This window comes from Spermophilus citellus (genome assembly GCF_964194105.1).
Source record: "Spermophilus citellus genome assembly, contig: SCAFFOLD_444, whole genome shotgun sequence".
NCBI lineage: Eukaryota > Metazoa > Chordata > Mammalia > Rodentia > Sciuridae > Spermophilus > Spermophilus citellus.
The window spans coordinates 2501-29965 of NW_027672893.1; the positions used below are offsets into that span (position 1 = coordinate 2501).

General features: G+C 37.6%; 1 long non-coding RNA gene across 4 annotated transcripts in view; it reads right to left on the reverse strand.

Moving 5' to 3' along the window:
* The window catches only part of LOC308640425, a 27229-nt gene extending 1460 nt beyond the window's left edge, over nt 1-25769 (reverse strand). Inside the window, exons 1-6 of one of the 4 annotated variants that reach the window (XR_014020265.1) lie at nt 15948-16127; nt 15667-15753; nt 13473-13589; nt 12035-12136; nt 11447-11570; nt 2912-2991 (exon numbers count right to left, since the gene is read on the reverse strand). This is a non-coding gene — a long non-coding RNA (uncharacterized lncRNA). Of the gene's footprint in view, nt 1-2911; nt 2992-4011; nt 4178-10584; nt 10718-11446; nt 11571-12034; nt 12137-13472; nt 13590-15666; nt 15754-15947; nt 16128-21993; nt 22117-25639 lie in introns of those variants that run through there. The other 3 variants (XR_014020264.1, XR_014020266.1, XR_014020267.1) reach the window with 3 other exon arrangements.
* Between the last annotated feature and the right edge of the window lie 1696 nt (nt 25770-27465).

The following is a 27465-nucleotide window of genomic DNA, read 5'->3' on the forward strand; positions in this document are numbered from 1 at the left end:
TTATTTCAATTCATAAGCCAAGTATGGATATTATATCAATATTAAAGGCCATGGTGCAGCTGTTATCAATTTTAGATGCTAGTATACTCACATCATATGATTATTAAAAGCTGAAGGGTAGCTATTATTTTATCGGCTAAAGTATGAATACTCCATTAGTATTCAAGGCACAAGGCAGTGGTTGTGTCGGTTTCAGATAATATGATATGAATATAATGTTAGTATTAGAAAACACAGAGCAGCTATTACATTATCTTTAAATGATATAGTGTAAATATCATATTAATAGTAAAGGCATAGGGTAGTTATTATATCAGTTTCACATATTCTGATATGTACATTATATTAGTATTAAAGGCCATAGGGAAACTATTATGTCCATTTCCGATGCTATATTTTGGATTTTAAGTTAGCAATACAGGTCATAAATATTAGTATATACATTCCCACCCAGTCACATTTAATACCAATGGAATAGCTGAACTGTGGCCTTCAATATTACTATAACACACATAATGTGATCTTTAATACCAATGGAATATTGTATTAGTATTAAAGGTAAGAGGGCATATATTAGTTCTAGATGTTCTGGTATGGATATCCTATTAATATTAAATGGCACAGGGCAACAATTATGTAAGCTTCAAATGCTATCGTTTGGATATCTTCTTAGTTAAAGACCACAAAGCAGCTATTATATTCGTTTTATATGCTATAGTACAGATTATATATTAATATTGAAGGTCACAGGGCAGCTAGTATATTTGTTTTATACTTCATAATATGGATGTTATATTAATATTGAAGGCTACCTATTATATTCGTACTAGAAGCCACAGGATACTTATTTTATTAATATTAATGCCACAACAAGCTATTTTTAAGGAGTTACAAGCTAAGTTTAAGGAGTTATAGAATGGAGTTTGAGTTAATAATAAAAGCCACTTTGCAGCTCTTACATTACAGTTATACACTATTTTATGGATATGATATTAGTAGTAATTAGATATTATTATATATTATATTAGGAGTAAAGGCCACAAGACAATTATTATATCAGATTTAGATGCTATGGGATGAGTATTATATTAGTAATAAATGAGGCAGTGCAGCTATTCATTTTACATACTATGAATATCTTATTATTAAAAGCTTCATGGCATACATTATCTTAGGTTTTGATACAATAATATGCATATCATATTAGAATTAAAAAACACAGACAGTTACTATATTCAATTTTGAAGCTATAATGTGAATGTCATGTCAGTATTTAAGCCCACAGGACAGCTATAATATTACTTTTAGGTTCTATTGTATGGATATCTTATTAGTATTAAAGATCACAAGGCAGATATTATATTAGATTAAGGTTCTATAATATGAATATTATATTAGTACTAAAATCCACAGGGAACCTATTATATTGGTTTTAGGTGCTATAATAAGGATGCTATAGTAAGGATAAATTACCTACCACAGGCAGATAATTTATCAATTTTCAAAGCTATCATATGGATAATGTTAGTATTAAATGTCACAGGGCAGCTGTTGTATCAGTTTTACATGCCATAATGAGGCTATCATGTTTCTGTTATAGCATCTATTCTGTGCAACCATTTTGTCAGCATTATCTAATAATATGAATAAGATAGTATTTAAGGCCACATGGCAGCTATTCTATTTGTTTTAGATGCTGTAGTACTATATTACATTATTATTAAAGACTCCAAGGAAGCTATTTTGTTATATTTAGATGGTAGAGTATGGATATCATGTTAGTATAGTATTAAAGGCTGCAAGAAAACTATTATTCCATTTTAATAGCTATAGGAAAGGCCATAGAAGAGATCTTCAGTTTTAGATACTATAATAAGGATGTCATATTAATAATTAATAATAATATAATAATTATATTAATATAATATACATGGAATTTACAATATTAGTTTTATGGGTTACTCTATGGATGTTATATTATTATTAAAAGTCACAAGGTTGTTGGGCTGGGGTTGTGGCTTATTTGTAGAGTGCCTGCCTAGCACATGTGAGGCACTGAGTTCAATCCTCAGCACCACATTTAAAAAAAAAAAAAAAAAGGTATTGTTTCCATATACAACTAAAACAATATTTTTAAAAAATTCAGTGTAGCTATTATATTAGTTTTATATGTCACAGTATGAATATTATATTAATATTTAAGACCATAGGGAAGCTAATATATTGTTTCTAGATGGTATCTATGAATATATATATATATATATATTTAATATATATATTTAAATATATTAAATTTTACAAAGTATTAAAGCCCACAGGAAAATATTTTATTAGTTTTAGGTGCTAGTTTATCAATATCATATTACTATTAAGGGACCTTTGCAAATGTTATAATATGGATATCATATTAGTACTAAAAGCCATAGGACAGCTATTATATTAGTTTTAGATGCTATAATATGGACATTGCATTAATATGAAAGGCCACAGGAAAGGTATGTTATTAGTTTTAGTTCCACAGTATGGATATAATACTAAATTACACATTTCAGCTACTATGTCAGTTTTTGATGCCATAATATGGATACCATATTAGTTATAAAGTTCACGGGGGAGCTATTATATCCATTACAATTTCATAGTATGGATGACATGTTTGTATTAAAAGGTCACAGGCAGCTCTTCAGTTTTAAAACTAATATTATATCCACATTATAGCATGTAAAACTGATATAACAGCTTTCCTTTGGCCTTAAAGCTTCCCTTTGGCCCACAAGGGTTCTGTGTTTGGGACTGGGGTCTCTGATGGCTTCATGAATGTGGCATGCTTGGTGGCTAGGAAGTTTCTGTGCCAAGACGAGGAATGCCTGGATGCTAGGAAAACTTCTGTGCAAAGACATGGGATGCCTACCTGCTGTAGCAATGCCCTGCATTAGAAGGCTTTCTGCTAGAGTCTTATCGGCTTTGACCTTGATCGCAGGCACACAGCTCCTGGGAATAAAGAAACACTCTTGTTATACAATAAAAATGTTTCACCAAGCTCCCATGCTCATGGATCTGCCCACCTAATAGTAACTGTAAACAATAAACTTTCTTGATAGTTACACAAAGCTTCTAACATTGCATTTTGTAACTGTAGAATGTAACTGAGGAATAAGCTGCATAACGTTGCTAACTCTATAACCTTCCAAATGACACAAGAAACAATAGTATATTACTGATGCCAATGACCAAATGCAACCTATTGATATAAATAAAGCTGGCAGCTTGACCATTCTGCCATTCTGTCATTCTGACTCTGCATCTTCTCTGTCTCTTTTTATTTTCCTTACATTTAATATTAATATCCATACAGTTATCTATAAAGCTAATATAATAGCTACCCTGTGACCACATTATTGATATTACATTAATATTAAAGGCCACAGGGAAGCTATAATATTAGTTTTAGTTGTAATATCATGGATATCATAGTAGTATTAAAAGCCATTGAAGGTATTAGTTTTGGATGCTATAATATTTATATCATAATTTGATTAAACACTGCAGGGTAACTATTAATTTTAGATGCTATATTATTGATATAAGAGGCCAAAGGGCCACTATTATTTCTAGATAGTACAGTATTGTTTTAGTAAGCTTTTTTGTCATTGTGTCTAAAATTCCTGACAAGAACAATTTTAGAGAATGAAAATTTTATTTGACACTTATATTTTCCAGATCTCAGTCCATAGAAGACCAACTCCATGGCTCTTGCCCAAATGGTACAGAGGTAGGAAGCAAATCAAGACATGGCAAAGAGGAAGCAGATAGAGAGTTCTGCTCACCAGAGACAAATATACACTCCAAAGAAATGCCAGCAGTGACCCACCTTCTCCAGCTACACACTACCTTCCTACAGTTACCATCCAGTTAAACACTATCAGTGGATTAATGCACTCACTAGGTTAAGGCTCTCATAACCAAATAATTTCACCTTTAAATCTTTCTTACCTTTTCTCATACATGAGCTTTAGAGTAACACTTCATATCTAAACCATAACATTGTGCCCTTGGCCCCCCAAAAGTTCATGTCCATCTCATGATGCAAAATACATTGAGTTCATATCCAGGAGTCCACATGTTCTTAACAGTTCCAGTATTCCCCAAAAGTCAAAGTCCAAAACCTCTTCTGAAACTTAAGGAAAAGTCAGCATGAGACCCCATAAAAATCACAGCAAGCTACATAATCCAATATATAATGGCATAGATTAAACATTTCCATTCTACAAGTGATAAATAGGGGCATAGAAAGAAGAGATGGGACCAAAACAAGACCAAAATCCAGCTGGGCAAACAAGATCTGTAGTTCCATATCAAGCATGCCAGGCGAGTGCATTGCTGCTTGAGCCACATCCCCAGCCCAACAGATTACTATTAAATGCCAGAGGTCAGCTATTATGATAACTGTATATGCTATCATATGGATATGCTATATTATAGGGTTTATTGCTATCATATGGATATTTTACTTAAAATGACAAGGGGGCTATTTTATTAGTTTCAGAGGGCATAATATGGATAAAATATTAATATTAAATGCCACAGTCTAGCTATTATATTAGTTCTAGGAGATATAGTTTGGGTATCATATTACCTATAAGGGCCACAGGGCTAATATTTTATCAGTTTTAGATGCTATTATGGGTATCATATAAATATTAAGGCCAAAGAGCAACTATTATATCAAGTTAAGATGCTATCATAAGGATGTCTATTGATATTAAAGGATACAGAGCAGCTATTATATCAATTTTAGATGCAATAGTATGTATTACATTAGCTTTATGGGCCACAGGGAAGATATTATATTAGCTTGAAATGCTATAGTACGGATATTACTTTAGTATAAAAGGCTATAGGGAGCCTATAATGTTAGTTTGGGATGTTATGGCATGAATATTATATTAACATTAAATGTCACAGGGAAACTATTATATATCAGTTTTAGATGTTACACTCTTAATATCATATTAGTATTAAAGGCATCAGGGCAACTATTGTATTTGTTTTAGATCTATGCCATGTATGTTATTGTTTCAGTCATCTTTTTCGCTGCTTTTACCAAAGGATCTGACAAGAACAATTTTAAAGGAGGAAAAGTTCATTTAGGGGCTCACAGTTTCAGAGAACTCAGCCAATAGATGGCCAACTCCATTCCTTGGGGCTTAAGGTGGGTCAGAAGAGTGTGGTGAAGGAAAGTGGTGATCAGGAAGCAGAGAACCTAAACTCAGCTCACCAAATATGTACCCCAAAGGCACAGCCTCAATGACCCACCTCCTCCAGCTACACACTATCAGCCTGCAGTTACCACTCAGTTAAGGGGATTACTAATTTGGGTTAAGGCTCTCATAACCCATCATTTCACCTTTAAACTTCCTTACATTGTTTCACACATGAGCATATCCAAACCAATTATATGGTATTAAGGCCACAGTGCATCTAATATTTTAAATGCTGCAATATGGATATTATATTAATATTAAAGGCCACAGGGTAGCTAATATATTTCATTAGCTTTAGATACTATAGGATGGATATCATATAAATATCAAAGGCCACAGGGCAACTATTGCATCAGTTTCAGATGTTCCAATATGAATATCATATTAGAATTAAACACTCCAGGTCAATAATTATGTACTATTAGATACTCAAGTATGGATATCATGTTAGCATCAACATGGTAGTCTATTGATTTTAATGCTATCCTATAAATATCATATTAGTTTAATGGCCACAAAGCTGACATTATATTAGTTTAAGGTGATACAATATCATATTAATTCTATAGGACCTATTTACCAGTTTTACATGGAGCATCTATTTATCAGTTTTAGATTTATAATATAGATATTAAATGAATATTAAATTTTATAAGAAACTTTTTAAATTGGCTTCACAGGTTATAGGAATGATGTAACATTAATATTAAAGGCCACAGGACATCTATTACATCAGTTTTGGAGGCTATAATATTAGTATCAAAAGCTACAGGGGAGCTATTAAGTTTAACATGCTTTAGCATGGATGTCACTTAGTATTAAATTCTATTGCACACCTACTTACTTGTTTTAGATATTACAGTTTGAATCTATTAGTAATAAAGACGTCTGATATCATTTTTTTTTGCTATAATATGGAAATAATATTAATATTCAAGGTCACAGAACAGTTATTTAACCAGTTTTCCATGCTATAGTATAAATAACAAACCAGTAATAAAGGCCACAAGACAGATATCATATTAAATTTAGAGTTCACAGTATGAATATTATGATATTAAAGTCTAGAGGGCAGCTATCATATTAGTTTTGGATGCTATACTATCAATATTAAAGGACACAAGGAAGTTATTACATTAGTTTTTCATGGTATATTATAAATATTATATTAGCACTAAAGGCCACAGAGCAGTTATTACTTTAGTTTTAAAGAGCAAAATATGTTTAACATATTACATATTATATTAAAGGGCCCAGGCAGCTACTATATTAAGTTTAGGAGCTACAGTATGGATAGCATATTAGTATTAAAGTCCACAAGGTATCTATTATACTAGTTTTAAATCCAACATTATGGATATAATATTTCTCCTAAGGACACAGGACATATGTACTATTAAATTAAGATGCTATATTATGGATATAATATTAATATTTAAAGCCAGAAGTCATATATTATGTAATATATGCTATTCTATGGATATTATAGTAAGATTAAAGGACACAAATCATCTATTATGTTAGCTTGAGTTGCAGTAGCATGGATATCATATTGGTATTTAAAGCCACAATGCCACTATTTTATTGGTATTGGATATACTGTAGCACAGATATCGTATTAATATAAAAGCCACTGGGCTGGGGATGTGGCTCAAGCGGTAGCGCACACGTCTGGCATGCGTGCGGCCCGGGTTCGATCCTCAGCACCACATACCAACAAAGATGTTGTGTCCGCCGAGAACTAAAAAGTAAATATTAAAAATCTCTCTCTCTCTCTCTCTCTCTCTCTCTCTCTCTCTCTCTCTCTCTCTCTCCCCCCCCCCGCCTCTCACTCTCTCTTTAAAAAAAATAAAATAAAATAAAAGCCACTGGGAGGCTATTATATTAATTTTGATGCTATACTATAAAAATTTTAATAGTTTCAAAATTATAGGGTAGCTACTATACTAGTTTTAGATGATAAATTAGCTATTATATCAGTTTCAGAGGCTACAGTACAAATATGTTAGTATTAAAGTGAACAGGTTAGATATTATATTGGCATATAAATGTCATAGGGAAGCTACTAAATTAGGTCAATATGCTATAATATTGACATTGCATTGATATGGAAGACCACAATTCAGCTATTGTATCAGCTTTAAATACTGTAGTATGAATACCTATTAGCATTAAAGGCCACAGGGCACTATTATTCTAGTTTTAGAAGCTTTGGTATGGATATTATATGGCTATTATAGATTACAGGCTGACATTTCATCAGATTTAGATCAACAGTATAGATATTTTATTAATATTAAAGTTTTATATTCTGTTATAATTATTATATTACTATGAAATTCTACAAGGCTGCTATATTATCAGTTTTTGGTGCTATAGTATGTATGCACTGTCAGTATTAAAACATCACTTGACAGCTATTACATTAATTTCAGAGGCCACAGTTTTTATCTCAATATTAAAGGCCACCAGGCAGCTATTATGTTAGTTTTAGATGCTACAGTATGGATATTATGTTTATAATACAGGTGACAGAGCAGCTATTATATTAGTTTTTGGAAGGTATAGTATGGACATCTTTAATATTAAACACAACAGGCACCTATTAGTCTTAGGTACTATAGCATGGATATCATTAGTATTAAAGACCACAGGGAAGCTATTATAAGATTTTGTAGGTACCATAGTGCATATCATATTACTCTTGAAGGCCAAAAGGAAGCTATTTTATTCATTTTAGATCTATAGTATGAATATAATATTAGAATAAAAGGCTACATGGAGACTATAATGATGCTACATATGAATAAAATTAGTATTAAAAGGCTACAGGACAACTATTCTGTTAGTTTCAGAGGCCAAAGTATTGATATTAAACTAAAGCCAAAAGCTACAGGGCAGCTATTATATTAGTATTAGATGCTATAGTATGGCTATCATATGACATTTATACGCAACAGGGCACCTATTTTATTACTTTTAGATGCTATAATATGGATATTAATAGTAAAGACCAAAATTCAGATATTATATTGGATTTATGTGCTATAGTATGGATATAATATAAGTATTAAAGACCAAAGGGCAGCTGATATAGTACTTTAGGATGCTACAGTATGCATATTACATGAATATTAAAAACCAAAGTCAGCTACTGTTACTTTTAGATTGCATATTATAAATATAATATGATCATGAAAAGACATAAAACAGCTCTGATATTAAGTTTATGTGCTTCTCTGTGGAGATTTTATTATTACTGGAATTCACTGGGCAGATAGTATATTAGTCTTAGATGCTATAATCTGGATATTACATTATAATATCAATAGTATGGGTAAATATTAAAGGTCACAGAGAAGATATTATCATATTAGCATTAGAAGCTACAATATGGATATCAGGTTGGTATGAAGTCCACAGGACAACTAATATATTAGTATAAAATACTATAGAATGGACATAACATCACTATTAAAGGCTACAGTAGAGCTATCATATTTATTTTACATAGTGTATTAGGATATTATATTAGTATTAAATTCCACAGGGAATCTATTAACATTAGTTTGTCATGCTATAGTATTGATACCACATTAATGTTAAATGTCACTTTCCTGCTACAATATTAGCTTTAGATTCTAGAATAAGGATATTACATTAGTATTAATTGCCAAAGAGAAGCTATTTTATCAATTTTATAATAGTTGGATATCATGTAAGTATTTAAAGTCACAAGGCAGCATTTATATCACTTACATTTTATAGTATTAATTTTATACTAGTATTAAAGTCCACAGGGCAGTTATTATATCACTTTTTGATGCAATAGTATGGGTAAATATTAATATTAAAGGCCAAAGGAGGGGCTGGGGATGTGGCTCAAGCGGTAGCGTGCTCGCCTGGCAAGTGTGCGGCCCGGGTTCGATCCTCAGCACCACATACAAACAAAGATGTTGTGTCCGCTGAAAACTGAAAAATAAATATTAAAAATTCTCTCTCTCTCTCTCTCTCTCTCGCTCCCTCCCTCCCTCTCTCTTTAAAAAAAAAAAAAAAAAAAAAAAAAAAAAAAAAAAAAAAAAGGCCAAAGGATTAGGGTTACTGCCCATGGATTCAATCCCCAGTACCCTCCCCCCAAAAAGATTAAACTACTCTAAAGTAAAACCTTAGGACATGGTTATATTTTCTCAAACACCTACTTGTTTAATTATTCATACAGTTAATTACTAGTAACTGACACTCTTAGCTAGTTCTGTATTATATTATGAACATTTATAACACAAAAATCAAATAGTTCAAACTAATATAAAATTCAAAGTATGTGGGCTGGGGTTGTAGCTCAGTGGTAGAGCACTCACCTAGCATGTGTAAGTTGCTAGGTTTGAGCCTCGGCACCACATAAAAATAAATAAATGAAACTGAAGGCATTGTGTACAACTACAACCAAAAAATTTTTTTTAAAAAATTCAAAGTGGTCTGGGGATGTGGCTCAAGCGGTAGTGCGCTCGCCTGGCATGCGTGTTGCCCGGGTTCGATCCTCAGCACCACATACAAACAAAGATGTTGTGTCCGCTGAAAAACTAAAAAATAAATAAAAATTCTCTCTCTCTCTCTCTCTCTAAAAAAAATTTCAAAGTATGTGCCTCTTTTACATATTTCATGTTGAAATAATAACATATGTAAATTTATTATATTTTATGCTGTCACTAGGTTCTAGGTATTCCTTCTTAAAACGTGATCACTACAGGGGAAAAAAAATGACATTTTAGAGATTTTATTTCAACTCATGGTTTAACTTTCCCGGAAGAGTGACTTTATTAAAAAAAAAAAGTTCTAATGGCAAACTGACTCACTGTGACTGAATCACTTATCCCAAAGAGTCCTTGTGTCTATTTTATTTCTATGCATACCTTTTAGCAGCAATATAATCAAATATTTGTCACTGGGACAAATAGTCAAAGAACGTCCATCTCCTCCAAAACCTCTGCAGGAAGTGGTGAGCCAAGAGAAGAAGAGGTGTCAACTCAGTCCAGGAGTGATATTAGATGCTGCTGTGTTGTGGGAAAACACTCTACCTTTTAGAAATCACAAGGAGCTATGGATGTCCAAACTCTTGCATGAGTCTAAATCTAGTTGAAATTCTAAGTAATTTTATTGTCAATAGCTCATCATGAAGCTCATGACAACTAAAGGATCAATGGGGCAGGGGATGTAGCTCAGTGATAGAAAGATTTCCTAGCATGCAGGAAGCCCTAGGACCAACCCCCAAAACCACAAAAGGAAAAAAAAAAAGAATTTGTGTCTTATTTGTATAATCAAATAGAAAATGAATAATCACTCCTCTTAGGGGCTGGGGATGTGGCTCAAGCGGTAGCACGCTCGCCTGGCATGCGTGCGGCCCGGGTTCGATCCTCAGCACCACATACAAACAAAGATGTTGTGTCCGCAGAAAACTAAAAAATAAATATTAAAAAAAATAATAATCATCCCTCTTAAGGAAACACGTTGGATCTAAAACACTTGAGACTCTCAGAATCAAAATACTCTCCTTATAGTGTATTGCATACCTAGACCATCATGAACAGTGGTGTCACGTCATAAATCATGTTCACATTAAGCATACCATCAAAATGACAAAAAAAATTATTGACTGTTGATAAGAACAATGAACATAATCTAGCTTAGGAAATTATTAACATAACATTACGATAACATTATGATAAAATGTAATCATGGCATTTCTCACATTAAATAACTCTAAATAAAGCTTATTTTCAGTAAATGTATCTGAATTACAAAAAAGCAGCTACTGACTTGTCTCTTACATTTTGAAATGATTTGCATCTCAGGAAATTTCATCTATGGTAGTTTTAAATATCATGAAATATCAATAGTTGACATTAAAAATATCGTCATCCCTCTTTTAAAACTTTTTTGAAATTTTCTTAGAATAATTTCATATGAATTCGGAAGAGGCACTGTGGTATATGTATGTATGTAGAAATACATGACCTTTTTTAAAAATCTTTATTTTTAGTTGTAGTTGGACACAATACCTTTGTTTTATTTACTTATTTTTATGCGGTGCTGAGGATTGAACCCAGGTCCTCGCATGTGCTAGGTGAGTGCTCTACTACTGAGCCACAACCCCAGCCCCAATATATGATCTTTTGAAACCATACCTCTCATGCTTGAGTCCTGTCAAAGACATCTTCTGTGTGTGTGGTGCTGGGAGGGACTCCATGGCCTCTCACATGCCAGGCAAGTGCTCCGCCACTGAGCTGCACACCCAGTCTCCAAAGATACCTTAATAAGTGGAAATTAATTAAAATCATTTGATTATGAGCATTTCCAAACAATACAATTCTCTCAAACCTATTCTCTCAATCAAAAACAAAGTAAGCTAAAAGTAATTTTTTAAATATTCCTTATAAAAAATAGAAGTCCACAGAATTAAAAATTCTATAAAGGGCTAGATTTGTGGTGCAAAGGCAGAGTGTTTGCCTGGCATGTGTCAGGCCCTGGGTTCAATCCTCAGCATCACATATAAATAAACAAAATAAATAAATAAAATAAAAAGATTCACTGACAACTAAAAAAAATTATAAAAATTCTGTAGACAACTGAAAGAATATTAATCAAAAATTGAATTGGAAAAACCTACTGCACAGAACTGGAGACCTGAAGGCCATGGGGAATTACATAGCAAAATAACTCTAAAATAAGAAAAATTAATGAATCAATTAGCATACAAAACCTTGGACTGCTACTTAGAGTCCTCCCACTGGATGGGATCCTGGGATCATCAGGGCTCAAGGCTGGCTGTCATCTGCCCTTTAACAAATTCTGATTTTGTTTCAAATGTTCATGATCTATAGAGAAAATAAAAAGAGAGAAAGGTGACTTTTCTAAAGTTATTTTATGGTATATCGAATTCTGATATAGTCAAGATAATTCATCCAATGCAGGATGTCAGTGTTTATACAACGGTCGTTATTTGTGCACCATTACAAATATACTGCCAATTAGCACAGCAGCCAGGGAGCTACTCATCCTAGACTAGCAGGGGCAGAGTCTGGAGGAGTGGGATGGAAGGTCAGGAGGAGGAGGGGGCCTGGAAGATGGGTGGGGTCTGGAGAAGAGGCAGGGTCTTAAAGAGGAGGAGGATTGGGCTGGAGTTATGGCTCCGTGGTAGAGTGCTTGCCTAGCATGTGTGAGGCACTGGGTTCAAACCTTAGCACCACATAAAAATAAATAAACAAAATAAAGGCATTCTGTCCATGTGCAAAACAAAAATTTTTTAAAAAAGAGAGAGAGGAAGGTGAGGTCTGCAGGAGGACTAGGACAGGAAGAAGGGAAAGGTCTGGAGGAGAGTCAGCGTCTGAAGGAGGGGGAGAATGAGTCACAAGGGGGCAGGGCTTGGCAGATGGGTGGGACCTGAGGGAGTGACAGGCCCTAGAACATGAGTAAGACATAGAGGAGAGGCAGGGTAGGAAGGAGGGGGAAGGTGGTTCAGGAAGACAGGCAGGGCCAAAGAATATGGGTGGGGTCTGGAGAAGAGGCAGGGTCTGGAGGGGGAAGCCTTAGCAAGAGGGTCCTGGAGGGGTGGCTTCTTGCTAATTAAACTCTCCACCAAAACAAAAATGTGTGGCAGTGGTAGCTCAGTGGTAGAGTGCTTGCCTAGCATGTGTGAGGCACTGGGTTTGATCCTCAGCACCACATAAAAATAAATAAACTAAATGTATTGTGCCCTTCTATAAGTAAAAAAAATTTTAAAACAAAACTAAGCAAAGATTAAAGAATAAAAATGTGGTTCATTATTAAAAATACAGGGGATGTATTTTTAATAAATTCTGGCTTTGTTAGAAGTAATATATTTAAACCTAAGCGGCTCAGTAGGCTGAGGTAGAAGGATCTTGAGTTCAAAACCAGCCTCAACAAAAGCAAGGCATGAAGCAACTCAGTGAAACCCTGTCTCTATAATACAAAATAGCGCTGCCCCACACCAGGCATCTCCCTCAGGCTGCTCTGAAGAGAAGGGAACCCCGGGCATCCCCAGAGACATGACCCAAGAGAGTCCCCACACTGGTGTCTCCTCCAGACGCTCTGAGGAGAAGGGAACCCCGGGCCTACTTAGAGACATGACCTGTGAGGGTCACCCAACCCTGGCATCTCCCTCAGGAAACCCTGGAAACCCTAGAAACATACCACATGAGGGTCCCCAAGACAGGCGTCCCCCTCAGGCTGATCTGAAGACAAAGGAACCCCAGGCATTCCTAGAGCCATGACTCACGAAGTCTGTAGGCCAAAAGTCCGCTGAGGCTGCTCTAAGGAGAAGGGAGCTCCGGGAGTCCCTGGAGGCATGACCCACAAGGGTCCCCAACCTGGGTCTCTCTCACAATCTGCTCTGAGAAGGGAGCTCTGCCCCTCTCTGTGGAGTGACCCAACACTCCAGTGAGCTGCGGTTGGTCCTAAGGGGGAAGCCAGCTTCTCACTCTCAGGGAGACAGCATTAAAAATGGCGGCGAGGCCCTGCCCCTTCTTGACCATGCCCCTTTGGCCACGTGCACGTGCATCAGCTGCTCCCGGCTCAGAGGCGGGGCCTCTCCCAGCTCCCTGGTGAATGTCAGCACCTTCTTCCACCCTCAGCAGTTACTGAATAAAATCTGTCCCCACTGCTGTAACTAGGTCTTGCTGTGGCACCATGAGGAGTGGAATCTCAGGAGAGGAGAAATGGAGTCCAGGAGACCCCCTCCCTGCACTCCACTAGGCCAAGGACTGCAGCAGCCTGAAGCAGGTGGGCAGAGGCACAGAGGGAGGCTTCCACAGGGAGTCTAGACCCTCACTCAGGCACCCAAGGGCAGAGACCACCACAAAGGCTTCTGGGACATGTAGTCTTTGAGACAGAATGACTTATCCAGGGTCATTTTAGAATCAGGAATTTTAAGAAAATCTGTTAATTCCCAGCCCAGGATGACCACTGAAGGAGGCTAGAAGAACCTGAACTCAGACCAAATTTCCAGTAGCCTCTGAGAGCATTCTAGGTCATTCAGTCTGTCCTGCCTGTCCAGCTCTCACCATAGATGCCTCTGGGAGCTTCAGGCTACACAGATTCAGGGTTCTCAGGGATTCTAGACAAGTGTAGTCTGGTGCTCTGCTCACACAGTCTTTGCCCTTCAGGACCATGGAAGTTGCATGTCATGTGCTGGCCCAGGCATCCTGGAGGACCCTGGCAGTGGACTCTGGTGTTCTACCCATGCAGCCCTCACCCCAGAAGCCTAGGGGCTGCAAGATGCACATTTACCCTCATACCCCCAGGATTCTGAGTAGTGCAGTCTTGAATTCTACAATACAGCCAAGCTGCAGAGGTCTCTGTGAGCTGCAGCTACTCAGGAACCCCTAGTGATTCTGAACAGTGTAGTATGGGATTCTGACCATTCAGCCCTCACTCCAGAAGCCTATGGAGGCTTCAAGTAGCACTTTAACCCTCATACACCCACCCAGGATTCTGGGCAGTGTAATCTAGTCTTCTACAATGCAGCCCCCACCCCCAGCAGGTCTCTAGAAATTGCAGGCTACACAGTCACTCAGGCATCCCTAGGGATTCTGGACAGAGTAGTCTGGTGTTCTGCCCATGCAGCCATCACTACAGTGGATTCTGGGAGCTGCAAGACCCCAAGGATCATGAGTATTATAGCCTGGTGCTATGTTCAACTGTACAGTGACTACTTAAAACTCAGAACCCTCAGGAATTCTGAGTATTGTAGTCAGTTCTACTCAGTCAGCCCTGACCGCAGAGGTCTCTGAGAGCTGTGGGCCATTGATTATTCTGGGTAGTGCAGTCCATCCTACCTAAGTGGACTTCACCATCAAAAGTCTGGGATCTGTGTAGCACAAGCCTGCCTAGACACCCCTGAGGAGTCTGTGTAGGGCAATACAAAGCTTGCCCCTGCGGTACTCAAAAGGTAGGTGTCTGGGAGCTGCAGGCCCCCAGGGATTTTGGGTAGTTTAGTCTTGCCTTCTGCCTCCATAGCCCTCACTGTGGAAGCCTCTGAGAGTTCCAGGCCACATGGACACGGGCACCTCCAAGAATTCTAGGTAGTATGGTTTAGCTCCCTACCCTGAAGCCCTCACTACTGCAGATCCTGGGAACTGTGATCCCCCCTGAAGATTCTGGATAAGGTAGTCCAGTGTTTTGCCTACATGCCCCTACTGCAAGGGCCATGAGAACTGAAGGCCACATGCTTGCCTTGGTACTGAAGACCTCACTGTGGAAGCCTCCTGGAATTGCAGGCAGCACATTTACCAGTGTGTCCCCAGGAATTGTAGGTAGTGTAGTCTGACCTGCATAATGCACAGCTCTCACTTGGGAGGCCTCTGCGGATTGCAGGCTGCATACTCACCTGGGAAACACACCTCACCAAGGATTCTGGATACTGCAGATAAGTTCTCAGTCCAACAGTCCTCACAACAGAGGATCCTGAGAGCTGCTGACACCGAGATTTGTGGGTAATATAGTCCTGGTTTTCCTACTCACTGCAGAAAATTCTGAAGCTCAAATTTCCCCTTACGATTGTGAGAAATGCAGTTCAATAGTTTGCCCACTCACCACAAAGAAATACTGTTGTAAAATAAGTTCTGCTAAAATATTACCTGAAAAAGTAAAGAACATGGCAGAACTTACTTTTCAGCACACCAGGCAGTGCACAGGAAGCTTCTTCCTCATGTTTTCCTCACATGGACCTCAGTCATCCTGAATCCACAGTGGAGCCTCCATGGGTAGGTGCCAAGGAGAAGGAAGCTCTGGTCCTCACCATAGATATATCCACCAGGCATCCCCAGGCCATGGTATCTTTTTAGGTGTGTCCCCAGGTTAAAAAAAAAAAAACAAACACTGGTCTACACCTTAGATAGAGCCCCTAGGAGTCACTAGATGTGGCATCTCTCAGGTGGGTCCCCAGGAGAAGGAAGTTTGATGAGAGCACAGAACACAGCCCCCAAAAGCAATTGATCAGAGAAAGTGGCCCCCTGCTGGCCACTGTGGGCAGTGCAGGATGCTGGGTGTTCACTGTTCAGAGCTGCACCCCCTTGTGCTAGGCACAGTGAAGCTCTAAAATTCATACTTCTGACTATTCCAGGTCATGATTTTGGAAATCAGAAAGAAAAAGAGCCTACCATCCTATGTCTCGATCAGAATGAATGGAGATAGCAAGCAGCAAAGTACATGTCCCATAGGCAAAATTTCATTGATTTCAGCAATCATGTAGAGGAAACAGTGAAATTTATAAACTGGAATAAGAAAAATTTTAAAACATTAATATTTCAAATAGAGACCCCCAAATTTGAAGTACTTTCATGTAAGTCTTAAAGTACAATCATTCTTTCAGAAAATCTTGAAATGTTTAGAAAGAAATCAAATGAAATAAAAATAAATGCAGATATACTTTGTTCAGGTCTCAATATAATTAAGATGAAATTATCTCAAACCTGACCTGAAGATTCAGTGCATTCCAGAAATTCCCAACAAACTGTTTTTAAACATAGATTAGACAGCACTGACTGCAAAAGGATACACTTCAAGAAGCCACACATATGGATGTCAGAACCTACCAAAATACTCTCTTGACTTGCATTTAAAATGGGAAACTGTAAAACTCTAGAAGATGTGCATGACTACATGTTTCATGAGGTTCTAAATACAGCACACCCCAAAAAATCCATGAAAGCTGGGGATGTGGCTCAGTGGTTAAGCACCCCTGGGTTCAATCCCTGGGACCAAACAAACAAACAATAACAACAACAAATCCTTGAAAGAAAAACCTGATAATGCGGACTGTATTAAACTGCTCTGTAAAAAAAAAAAATCATATTAAGGAAATAAAAAGACAAGTCAAAGACTGGGGGAAACATTGGAAAGTATATGTCTAAAATAAACTTGTGTAAAAAATATAGTAAGACACTCAACAATAACACAACATAATGGGTAAAGATCTGAACACACAATGCACAAGAAAGATACAAGATGGCAAAGAACCATAGAAATGACTCTTAGTATCACCTGTCATGAGGAAAGCACAAACTAAGACCCCAAGGTGCACTGCACAACTACTAAGCTGCTAAGGTCTTTACTAAGTGCAGTATCAATCATGAGGATGATGAGCAGCCACAGGAACTCTTATGCATTACTGGTACAGCACACAACAGCTCATCACTATCAAAAAAAACTGGCCATTTTCCACAAAGTTAGACATGGTGTCACCATATGGTCCTAAAAATATAGAAAACTGCCTCAAAAATGTATATCTAGAAACCAGCAGGCAATTACATATAGTAGTTCTGTTCACAATGCCCCAATACCTTAAGCAATCAGGATGTGCTTCAATGGGTGAACAAATAGCATAACTAGCATAACTGCTATGAATCCATGCCATGGAGGCCCTGGTGTCTCTGAGCTCCCCCAGGTCTCTACTCTAGTCTGGACCCTGAACTGCCTTTACCTTTGCACACCTCAGAGGGAAAAGTGAATTCTGAATAGAAACACCTGTAAATGCAGCTGATAAACTCAGGCTCAGTATGCAGTTGCTCCTATGGAAAGAGATTAAAAAGTTCTGGATGTGGGTGGTAAACTCAGAAAAATGCAAGCACAACAACCCAGGCTTGCATCTTTGTTGATAGGAGCTTCCTGGGGAACAACAGACAAACATGGAGGCAACTCCAGGATCCCCCACAGAACCACATCTAAGGGAGAACCTGGAGGTGGCTGCCATTAGGACCCCTGTGACCCACCTCTGATTAGCTTAGAGGACATTATACTACAGCTTCATACCACCATCCCAATTTTAATTTCCTCTCTTTCCTCAGGTTGCAAATGCATCCTGAGCTTGGATTCTATTGATTGATTAGCTTGTTTAGTGTTGCAGAGAGCTGTGCTACTACCTAGTCCTGATGCACAACCTCATAAATTCACTGTTCTGGTTATTCAACATACGTTTGCATATTTTAGCTAAAATAGAGCCCATCATCCCATGTTTTGGTCCATCAGAATCTTTATCTTTATACCCTAATCTTTATCTTTATATCCTACAGTTACCACCCAGTTAATCCCTATCAGTGGATAATTAGGTTAATGCTTTCATTAGGTTGGTGCACTGATGCAGGGTAATGCTCTCAGGATCCAGTCATTACACATCTAAATTTTCTCTCATTGACTCACATATGAGATTTTTTAAAGGACAACTCATATCTAAACCACAATAGCTATGGATACCATAAGAACATGAAAGGACACAGGGCAGCTATTATATTAGCCTTAGGTGCTACACTATGGATATCATATTAGTATTAAAGATCATAGGGATATACTATTTTGTTTTAGATGTTATAGTATATATATTATATATGGATTAGAGACCATAGGGCAGCTATTATATTAGTTTTTGATGTCATGTTGTGAATATTATTTTAGTATTAGAGGCCATGATGTGGACATTATATTAACATGGAAGCTGTTGTATTAGTGTTCAAGTCCACTCTACAAATACTATATTTGTATCAGAGGCCACATGTGGACACAATAGCATCAAAGGCTACTATGGATAATACATTAGCATTAGAGGCTGCACATGGACAACATGTTAGCATTATCACTCCACCATAACAGTATTATGACACTGCCATATCCAGGAAGGTGGCACATACCCTCTGGTGGTCATTAGGACCCAGCACAGAATGCTTCAATTAAGTGGTGTATGGGCACCCCCTGACATTCCTGAGAAATGGATGAAATTCAGTACTGTATCTAGATTACTCAAGGCCATGATTTTGGAAATTCAAACTAAAATGAAATCCAGTATTCTTGTTTTTTAAGAAATGATGATTGAACAAGTTATTCAAACCATATTGAGTGAAATGAATGTAGACAAAAACAGAAGCTCCTACAAAAATTAACTCATAATAGTCCATAACTAAAATGTGGTAAAACTAAAAGAAATTGGAAAAAAAAAATAAGAAAATCTATGTGATCTTAGATTTAGTGATGGTAGTGTATATTTGTTTCTGGTATGAGGGGTTGAATGCAGGGCCTCACACATGCTATACAAACTTTCTAATACTGAGCTACTTCTCCAGTCCTTGATGATGAGTTTTAACTCACAATACCAAATACCAACTGACTGAAAAAAAATACCAATAACATGGACTTTATAAAGTTTAATTTTTATGAAGTGCACTGTTGCAGGCCAACAATCCCAATTACTCAAAAGGCTGGGGCAGGAAGATTGCAAACTTGAGCCCAGCCTAGGAAATTTTTTAAAGGATGGGATATAGCTCAGTGGTAGAGCACTTGCCTAGTTTATGTGAGGCCTGGGGTTCAATCCCCAGCACTACACACACACACACACACACACACACACACACACACACACAATTTTTTTCCTACTCTGTAAAACATGGCAAATAGTTATACAAAATTATGTTCAGCATCCCATATCATCAGGGAATCATAAATTAAAATGATATGAGGTAGTATGGCACAGCTATTAGAACTGCTGAGCTCTAAGAAACAGCAGTGCACCAACAGCTGCAGGATGTGAGATACCAGCAGTCTCAGGCATTACTAGGAGAACATGTGGCATGGCCACTTTGTAAGATGATGTGCCAGTTCTTCCCAAAGCAAAAAAGTCCAATCTATGACCCAACAGTGTCCCTCTAAATTACCTTCATTTAGAGAAATTCTTTGAAAAAGTATGTCAAAACAAAACTAGCATGTAATTATGCATAGCAGCTCTATGATGCTGATCAGATCATAAATAAGAACATCTTCCCATAGCTGAATACATAACCAACACAGAATATAAAGGAATGAACTACCACCCTACACAGAGACATAGGTAAATCCTACCTGGTACACTGATAAGTAAAATAAGCCAGATTGAAGAGGCTACATGCTGTATGGTTTACCTTTTATGAAATTCTAGAAAAGACCAAATTACAGAGGAAAAGTTGTGCAGGATGAGGCCCAGGAGCCTCACAGCACAGGAGTCTCCATCTACAAGGAGTTGGGGTACACCACCCTTCCTGTGGTTTTTCTCATGACCATCCTCCATCCTGAAGCTGCCTAGAGCCCACCAAAAGTCCTTATTAAAGCACAAGGCCCTCATAGGCCCCCAGGAGGTTCTACAGGATTTAGGAGCTCTGTGCAAATAACCAAGGTAAAAGAATCAATATGAGAACAAAAGATGCTCCTAACACCTCTGTCACTCAGAAAATATAAAGATTTTAGGAGTGCTGCACCAGGAACTGGGTGCAGAGGCTGAATGTGTATTTCTTTTCTTTTTTTTTTCTTTTTTTTTTTTTTTTAGTTTTCGGCGGACACAACATCTTTGTTTGTATGTGGTGGTGAGGATCAAACCCAGGCTGCACGCATGCCAGGAGAGCAGGCTACCGCTTGAGCCACATCCCCAGCCCTGAATGTGTATTTCTTATTATGTCAAAGCCCATAATCTGGAGCAATAATAAATTCATTGCTCATAATGAAACAATGAATTAATTATATGGCAGAAACTGGGAGCTAGATGGGGTGAGAAATTATGATAAACGAGGGGTGAAGGCAGAGGGATCTAAGTCATAACGGGTCAGAATCCACTGACTGCAGATCAGTATAAATTCACATTTTGCTTAAAACATTCACAGATGGTTCCACATAAACATAGTTATAACTAGGGGATATGAAAAGATTAGAATACACATAAACTTCTTTGCATTGTCAGTTGTGTGGATCAAGATGCAAGATGAAATATGTTTTATACACTTTTTTAAAGACCTTTATTTTATTTTTTTATTTTTATGTGGTGCTGAGGATCAAACCAGGTGCCTCACACATGCCAGATGAGTGCACTACCACTGAGCCACAGCCCCTGCCAGATGAAAGATTTTAATATCACTCTCTAAGTAAAGGAGCCGGGACTCTTTGAAGAAATGGCTGATACTAAGAGTAAGACAGTAAATATATAAGTCAGGGTAATTTAAATATAAAAAAGAAAAAACTTTGGGACAAAACCAGAAAATATGTTAAAGGACAACAGGAGATAATGGAAAGATCTCCAATGGAAAGAATTCCCAATGGTTAAAGTAGGGATGAATTGAGCAGCAAAGTATTATTTAAAAGGGGGGGAGGAGAACAAAAAACAGCTTAAGGAAACTATCCAGATGACTGATATATATAAATGACTGAATACACAAACAAATGAGGTTGGGTAGAAACCTCTTGTGCAGAAGAATTCCATATAATTGAGAGAGACACAGTCATCAAGGAGGTAGAGCTAACTCTCTGATCCCTAAGCGTGGGCTCTGCATTACAACTTCCTCCAGAAGAACAGACAATGTGGACATGCAAAAAAAGTAACTTCACTGTAAGAAACCTGAAAGTCCCTTCCTCAAGCAGGTGAGCACAATCAATACTACCATTTCACCTTGAAGGCATGAGATGATAGAGCTGCTTTTCATCTCAGTGACCAGCTTCCCCCAGTCCAATAGCCCCAGGCTAAATATGAGAAACACAAGGAAACCTGAAAGGCACTGCCTCAGCCAGGTGAGCACAGTCAATACTAATATGACAATAAGGACAAGAGATGACAGAGCAGCTCTCCATCTCTGTGACCTGCCTCCCCCAGACCCACAGCCCCAGTTTAAATATGAAAAAAAGGAAAATTCAAAAAAAATATAAAAAATACCTGACAAGTCATCCTCAATGCTCTCAAGGTCATCAGAACAAGGAAGTTCATAGAAACTGTCACCCCAAGAGAAGTCTATGGAGACATGATGACTGGATGTCATGTTGGCTCCTAGATGGGATCCTAGAACAGGAAGACACAGAACTGAGAATCCAAAGGATATGTGACTTCAGTTAATGGTAACATTCCAGTATTTTTTCTTCATGACAAATGGTCTAAGATGTTAACACTTTAGAGACAGCTCACCTAACTCATAACAAGGTAAGAAACCAGGTTGAGGCTACCTGGGAAATCTCTGCACTTTCTTTTCAATTTCTGTATAAGGATAAAACTAAGCCTGGCATGGTGGCACATGCCTGTAATCTCAGCATCTTGGGAGGCTGAGGCAGGAGGATTTCGAGTTCAAAGCCAGCCTCAGCAACTTAGTGAGGCCTTAAGTAACTCTGTGAGACCCTGCCTCTAAATAAAATATAAAAAAGGGCTGGGGATGTGGCTCAATGATTAAGCACCCCTGGATTCAATCCCCAGTACCCCCACAACAACAACAACAACAAAAGAAAACATTAAACTACTCTAAAGTAAAACCTTAGGACATGGCTATATTTTCTCAAACACTTACTTGTTTAATTATTCATACAGTTAATTACTGGTAACTGACACTCTTAGCTAGTTATGTATTTTATTATGAACATTCATAACACAAAAATCAAATAGTTCGGGGCTGGGGATGTGGCTCAAACGGTAGCGCGCTCGCCTGGCATGCGTGCGGCCCGGGTTCGATCCTCAGCACCACATACAAAGATGTTGTGTCCGCTGAGAACTAAAAAATAAATATTAAAAAAATTCTCTCTCTCTCAAAAAAAAAATCAAATAGTTCAAACTAATATAAAATTCAAAGTATGTGTTTCTTTTACATATTTCATGTTGAAGTAATAACATAAGTAAACTCCTTATATTTTTATGCTGTCACTTGGTTCTAGGTTTGCCTTCTTAAAACTTGATCACTAGAGGAGAAAAAAATGACATTTTAGAGATTCTATTTCAACTCCTGGTTTAACTTTCCTGAAAGAGTGACTTTATATTTTAAAAAGTCCTAATGCAAATTGACTCACTGTGACTGAATCATTTATCCCAAAGAATCCTTGTCTCTATTTTATTTCTATGCATACCTTTTTAGCAATATAATCAAATATTTGTGACTGGGACAAATAGTCAAAGAAATAGTCACCTCCTCCAAGAACTCTGCAGGAAGTGGTGAGCCAAGAGAAGCAGAGGTGTCAGCTTGGTCCAGAAATTCTATTAGATGCTGCTGTGTTGTGAGAAAACACTCTACCTTTTAGAAATCACAAGGAGCTATGGATGCCACACTCTTGTATGAGTCTAAATCTAGTTGAACTTCTAAGTAATTTTATTGTCACTAGCTCATCATGAAGCTAATGACAACTAAAGGATCTATGGGGCTGGGGATGTAGAAAGATTTCCTAGCATGCAGGAAGCCCTAGGACCAACCCCCAGAACCACAAAAAAAAAAAAAAAAAAAAAAAAGAATTTGTGTCTTCTTTTTATAATCAAATAGAAAATGAATAATCAGTCCTCTTAAGGAAACATGTTGGACCTAAAACACTTGAGACTCTCAGAATCAAAATACTCTCCTTACAGTGAATTGCATAGCTAGATCACCATAAACAGTGGTATCACATCATAAACCATATTCACATTAAGCATACCATCAAAAAACAACAAAAAGGCTTTATTGACTGTTGATAAGAAAAATGAACATAATCTAGCTTAGGAAATTATTAATACATTGGAAACATATGATACTGATATCAAAATACTCCAGGACAAGCCAGGCACTTTGACTCATGCCTGTCATCTTGGCTATTTGGGAGGGTAAAGCAGAAGGATCACAAATTTGAGGCTGACATTAGCAATTCAGCTAGACCCTGTCTCAAAATGAAATTGTAACAAAGACTGGGGACATATGTACTTCAGGGCTTGCATAGCACAAGCAAGGACCTGGGTTTAATCCCCAGTGCCAAAAAAAAAAAAAAATTCTCCAGGTGAGACATCTGACAACTATGGCAGGTAAAGAACAAGGCAGAAGCCATTATGTCAGCCTCCTCAAAATGATGAAAGTAAACCTGCACTTTGTTCAGCTCACAATACTAACATGTCTGATTTCTGCTTCTAATAATTCAAATGCAACCATTTAAATATGATCAAAAGTGCATGTACTTTTCTATTGAATCCAACAAATATGAGAGAGATACTAAACTGCATTCTGAAAGCCACCTTATAAGCACATAGGGGCACCAACATTAGGATAAAATGTAATCATGGCATTTCCTACATGAATAACCCTAAATACTAATAAATACATAATTTCAAAAGAAAGACAAATTTCTGAAATCAAAAGCAAATTGATACATTTTAAATGATACTTTGAACAGAGGCAAAACACTTAAAGAGTTCTCCCACAAGAATTCCTGACAACATAAAGTATCATGCTCATTAGAAGGCCCATCCCTTTGTATGCAAGGAATAAGAGAACTTTCTGATGAATATAGAACTTTAATAGGACATATGAAAATGCTTTCTAAATTTGAAAAGAAGAAGATGTTTTTTAAAAGCTTATTTTGAGTAAATGTATCTGAATTACAAAAAAGCAGCTACTGACTTGTCTCTTACATTTTGTAATGATTTGCATCTCAGGAGATTTCATCTATAGTGGTTTTAAATATCATGAAATATCAATGGTTAACATTAAAAATATCATCATCCCTCTTCTCTTTTAAAACTGATTTGAAATTTTCTTAGAATAATTTCATATGAATTGGGAAGAGGCACTTTGGTATATGTGTATATGTATAAATACATGATCTTTTTTAAAATTTTTTCTTTACTTTTAGTTGTAGTTCAACACAATACCTTTGTTTTATTTACTTATTTTTATGTGGTGCCAAGGATCAAACCCATGGCCTCGCACATGCTAGTCAAGTGCCCTACTGCTGAGTCACAACCCCAGCCCCCCCAATACATGATCTTTTGAAACTATACCTCTCATGCTTGAGTCCTGTCAAAGACATCTTCTGAGTGTGTGGTGCTGGGATGGACTCCATGGCCTCTCACATGCCAGGCAAGTGCTCTGCCACTGAGCTGCACACCCAGTCTCAAACATGTCTTAATAAATGGAAATTAATTAAAATCATTTGATTATGAGCATTTCCAAACAAGACAATTCTCTCAAACAAAACAATTGTCTCAATCAAAAACAAAGTAAACTAAATTTTTAAAATATTCCTTATTGGTGTAATCAAATAGAAAATGAATAAAAAAATAGAAGTTCACAGAATTAAAAATCCTATACAGGACTAGAGTTGCGGCACAAAGGCAGAGCATTTGCCTGGAATGTGTTAGCCCTGGGTTCAATCCTCAGCACCACATATAAATAAACAAAATAAATAAATAAAATAAAAAGATCCACTAACAACTAAAAAAATATTTTAAAAATTCTGTAGAAAATTGAAAGAATATTAATTAAAAATTGAATAGGAAAAACCTATTACACAGAACTGAAGGCCATGGGGAATTACATAGCAAAATAACTCTAAAATAAGAAAAATTAATGAATCAATTAGCATACAAAAGCTTGGACTGATACTTAGAGTTCTCCCACTGGATGGGATCCTGGGATCATCAGGGCTCAAGGCTGGCTGTCATCTGCCCTTTAACAAATTCTGATTTTATTTCAAATGTTCATGATCTATAGAGAATAAAAGAGAGACAAAGGTGAGTTTTCTAAATTTATTTTATGGTATGTCAAATTTTGATAATAGTCAAGATAATTCATCCAATGCAGGATGTCAGTGTTTATACAACAGATGTTATTTGTGCACCATTATGAATATATTGCCAATTAGCACAGCAGCCAGGGAGCTGCTCATCCTAGACTAACAGGGGCAGAGTCTGGAGGAGGGGGATGGAAGGTCAGGAGTGGGGGCTGGAAGATAAGTGGGGTCTGGAGAAGAGGCAGGGTCTTAAAGAGGAGGGTTGGGCTGGGGTTATGGCTCAGTGGTAGAGCACTTGCCTAGCATGTGTGAGGCACTGGGTTCAAACCTAAGCACCACATACAAATAAATAAACAAAATAAAGGCATTGTGTCCATGTGCAACAAAAAAAAAAATTTAAAAGAGGAGGGGTGAGGTCTGGAGGAGGGGCAGGACAGGAAGAAGGGAAAGATCTGGAGGAGAGACAGGGTCTGAAGGAGGGGGAGAATGAGTCACAAGGGGGCAGGGCTTCACAGAGGGGTGGGACCTGAGGAAGGGACAGGCCCTGGAACAAGAGTAGGACCTAGAGGAGAGGCAGGGTAGGAAGGAGGGGGAAGGGTGGATCAGGAGGACAAGCAGGGCCATAGAATATAGGTGGGGTCTAGAGGAGAGGCAGGGTCTGGAGGGGAAGGCCTTAGCAAGAGGGTCCTGGAGGGGTGGCTTCTTGGAGAGTTTAATTAAACTCTCCACCAAAAGAAAAACGTGTGGCTGTGGTAGCTCAGTGGTAGAGCGCTTGCCTAGGTGTGTGAGGCACTGGTTTTGATCCTCACCACCACATAAAAAGAAATAAATAAAATAAATATATTGTGCCCTTCTACAACTAAAAAAAATTGAAAAAAAAAACTAAGCAGAGATTAAAGAAAAAGAAAAATGTGGTTCATGAGTTAGATTCCACAAAAAACCTGAGATGTATTTTTAATAAATTCTGGCTTGGTTAGAAGTAATATATTTAAGCTTAAGCAGCTCAAAAGCCTGAGGCAGAAGGATCTCGACTTCAAAACCAGCCTCAGCAAAAGCAAGGCATGAAGCACCTCAGTAAAACCCTGTCTCTATAATACAAAATAGGGCTGGAGATATGGCTCAGTGGTCACATGCAACAACAACAACAACAAAAAAAAAGATAAGTACTAAGTTCAATCCTCAGTACTCAAAAATAAAAATTAAATTTTTTAAAAAAATAACATAGTGGGTTGTTAACATATGTACTTTTCAATATTTTTTTCTACTATTTTAACACTGCAAGAAAAAGCAAATCATTTAAACACTAAGGAAAACAAGGAAGTGGACTGGGGTCCCCTTCCCTTAAGCTGTACATTCCTCCTTCCTCCCTGCCAGGTTCCCTAGAAACCACCCTGGGTCACTATGTTAAGATGATGAGGGTCACAGCCTAAGGAAGGGTCACTGCTGCACAGGGAGCCAGGATGAAATTGTGAAGGACAGAGTGGGGCTGACAGCCAAGGCTGCCCTCAGCTCTCAGGTCCAGGACAGGGTTTGCTCCTCATGCTTCCCACCATCTCCTCACCGGCTGCCAGAGCTGCCAGAAGCTTCTGAGCCATCTCTCTGAGGCTGCTCTGAGGAAAAGGGAATCACATGACCCATGAGGGTCCCCATGCTATACATCTCCTCAGGCTGCTCTGAGCAG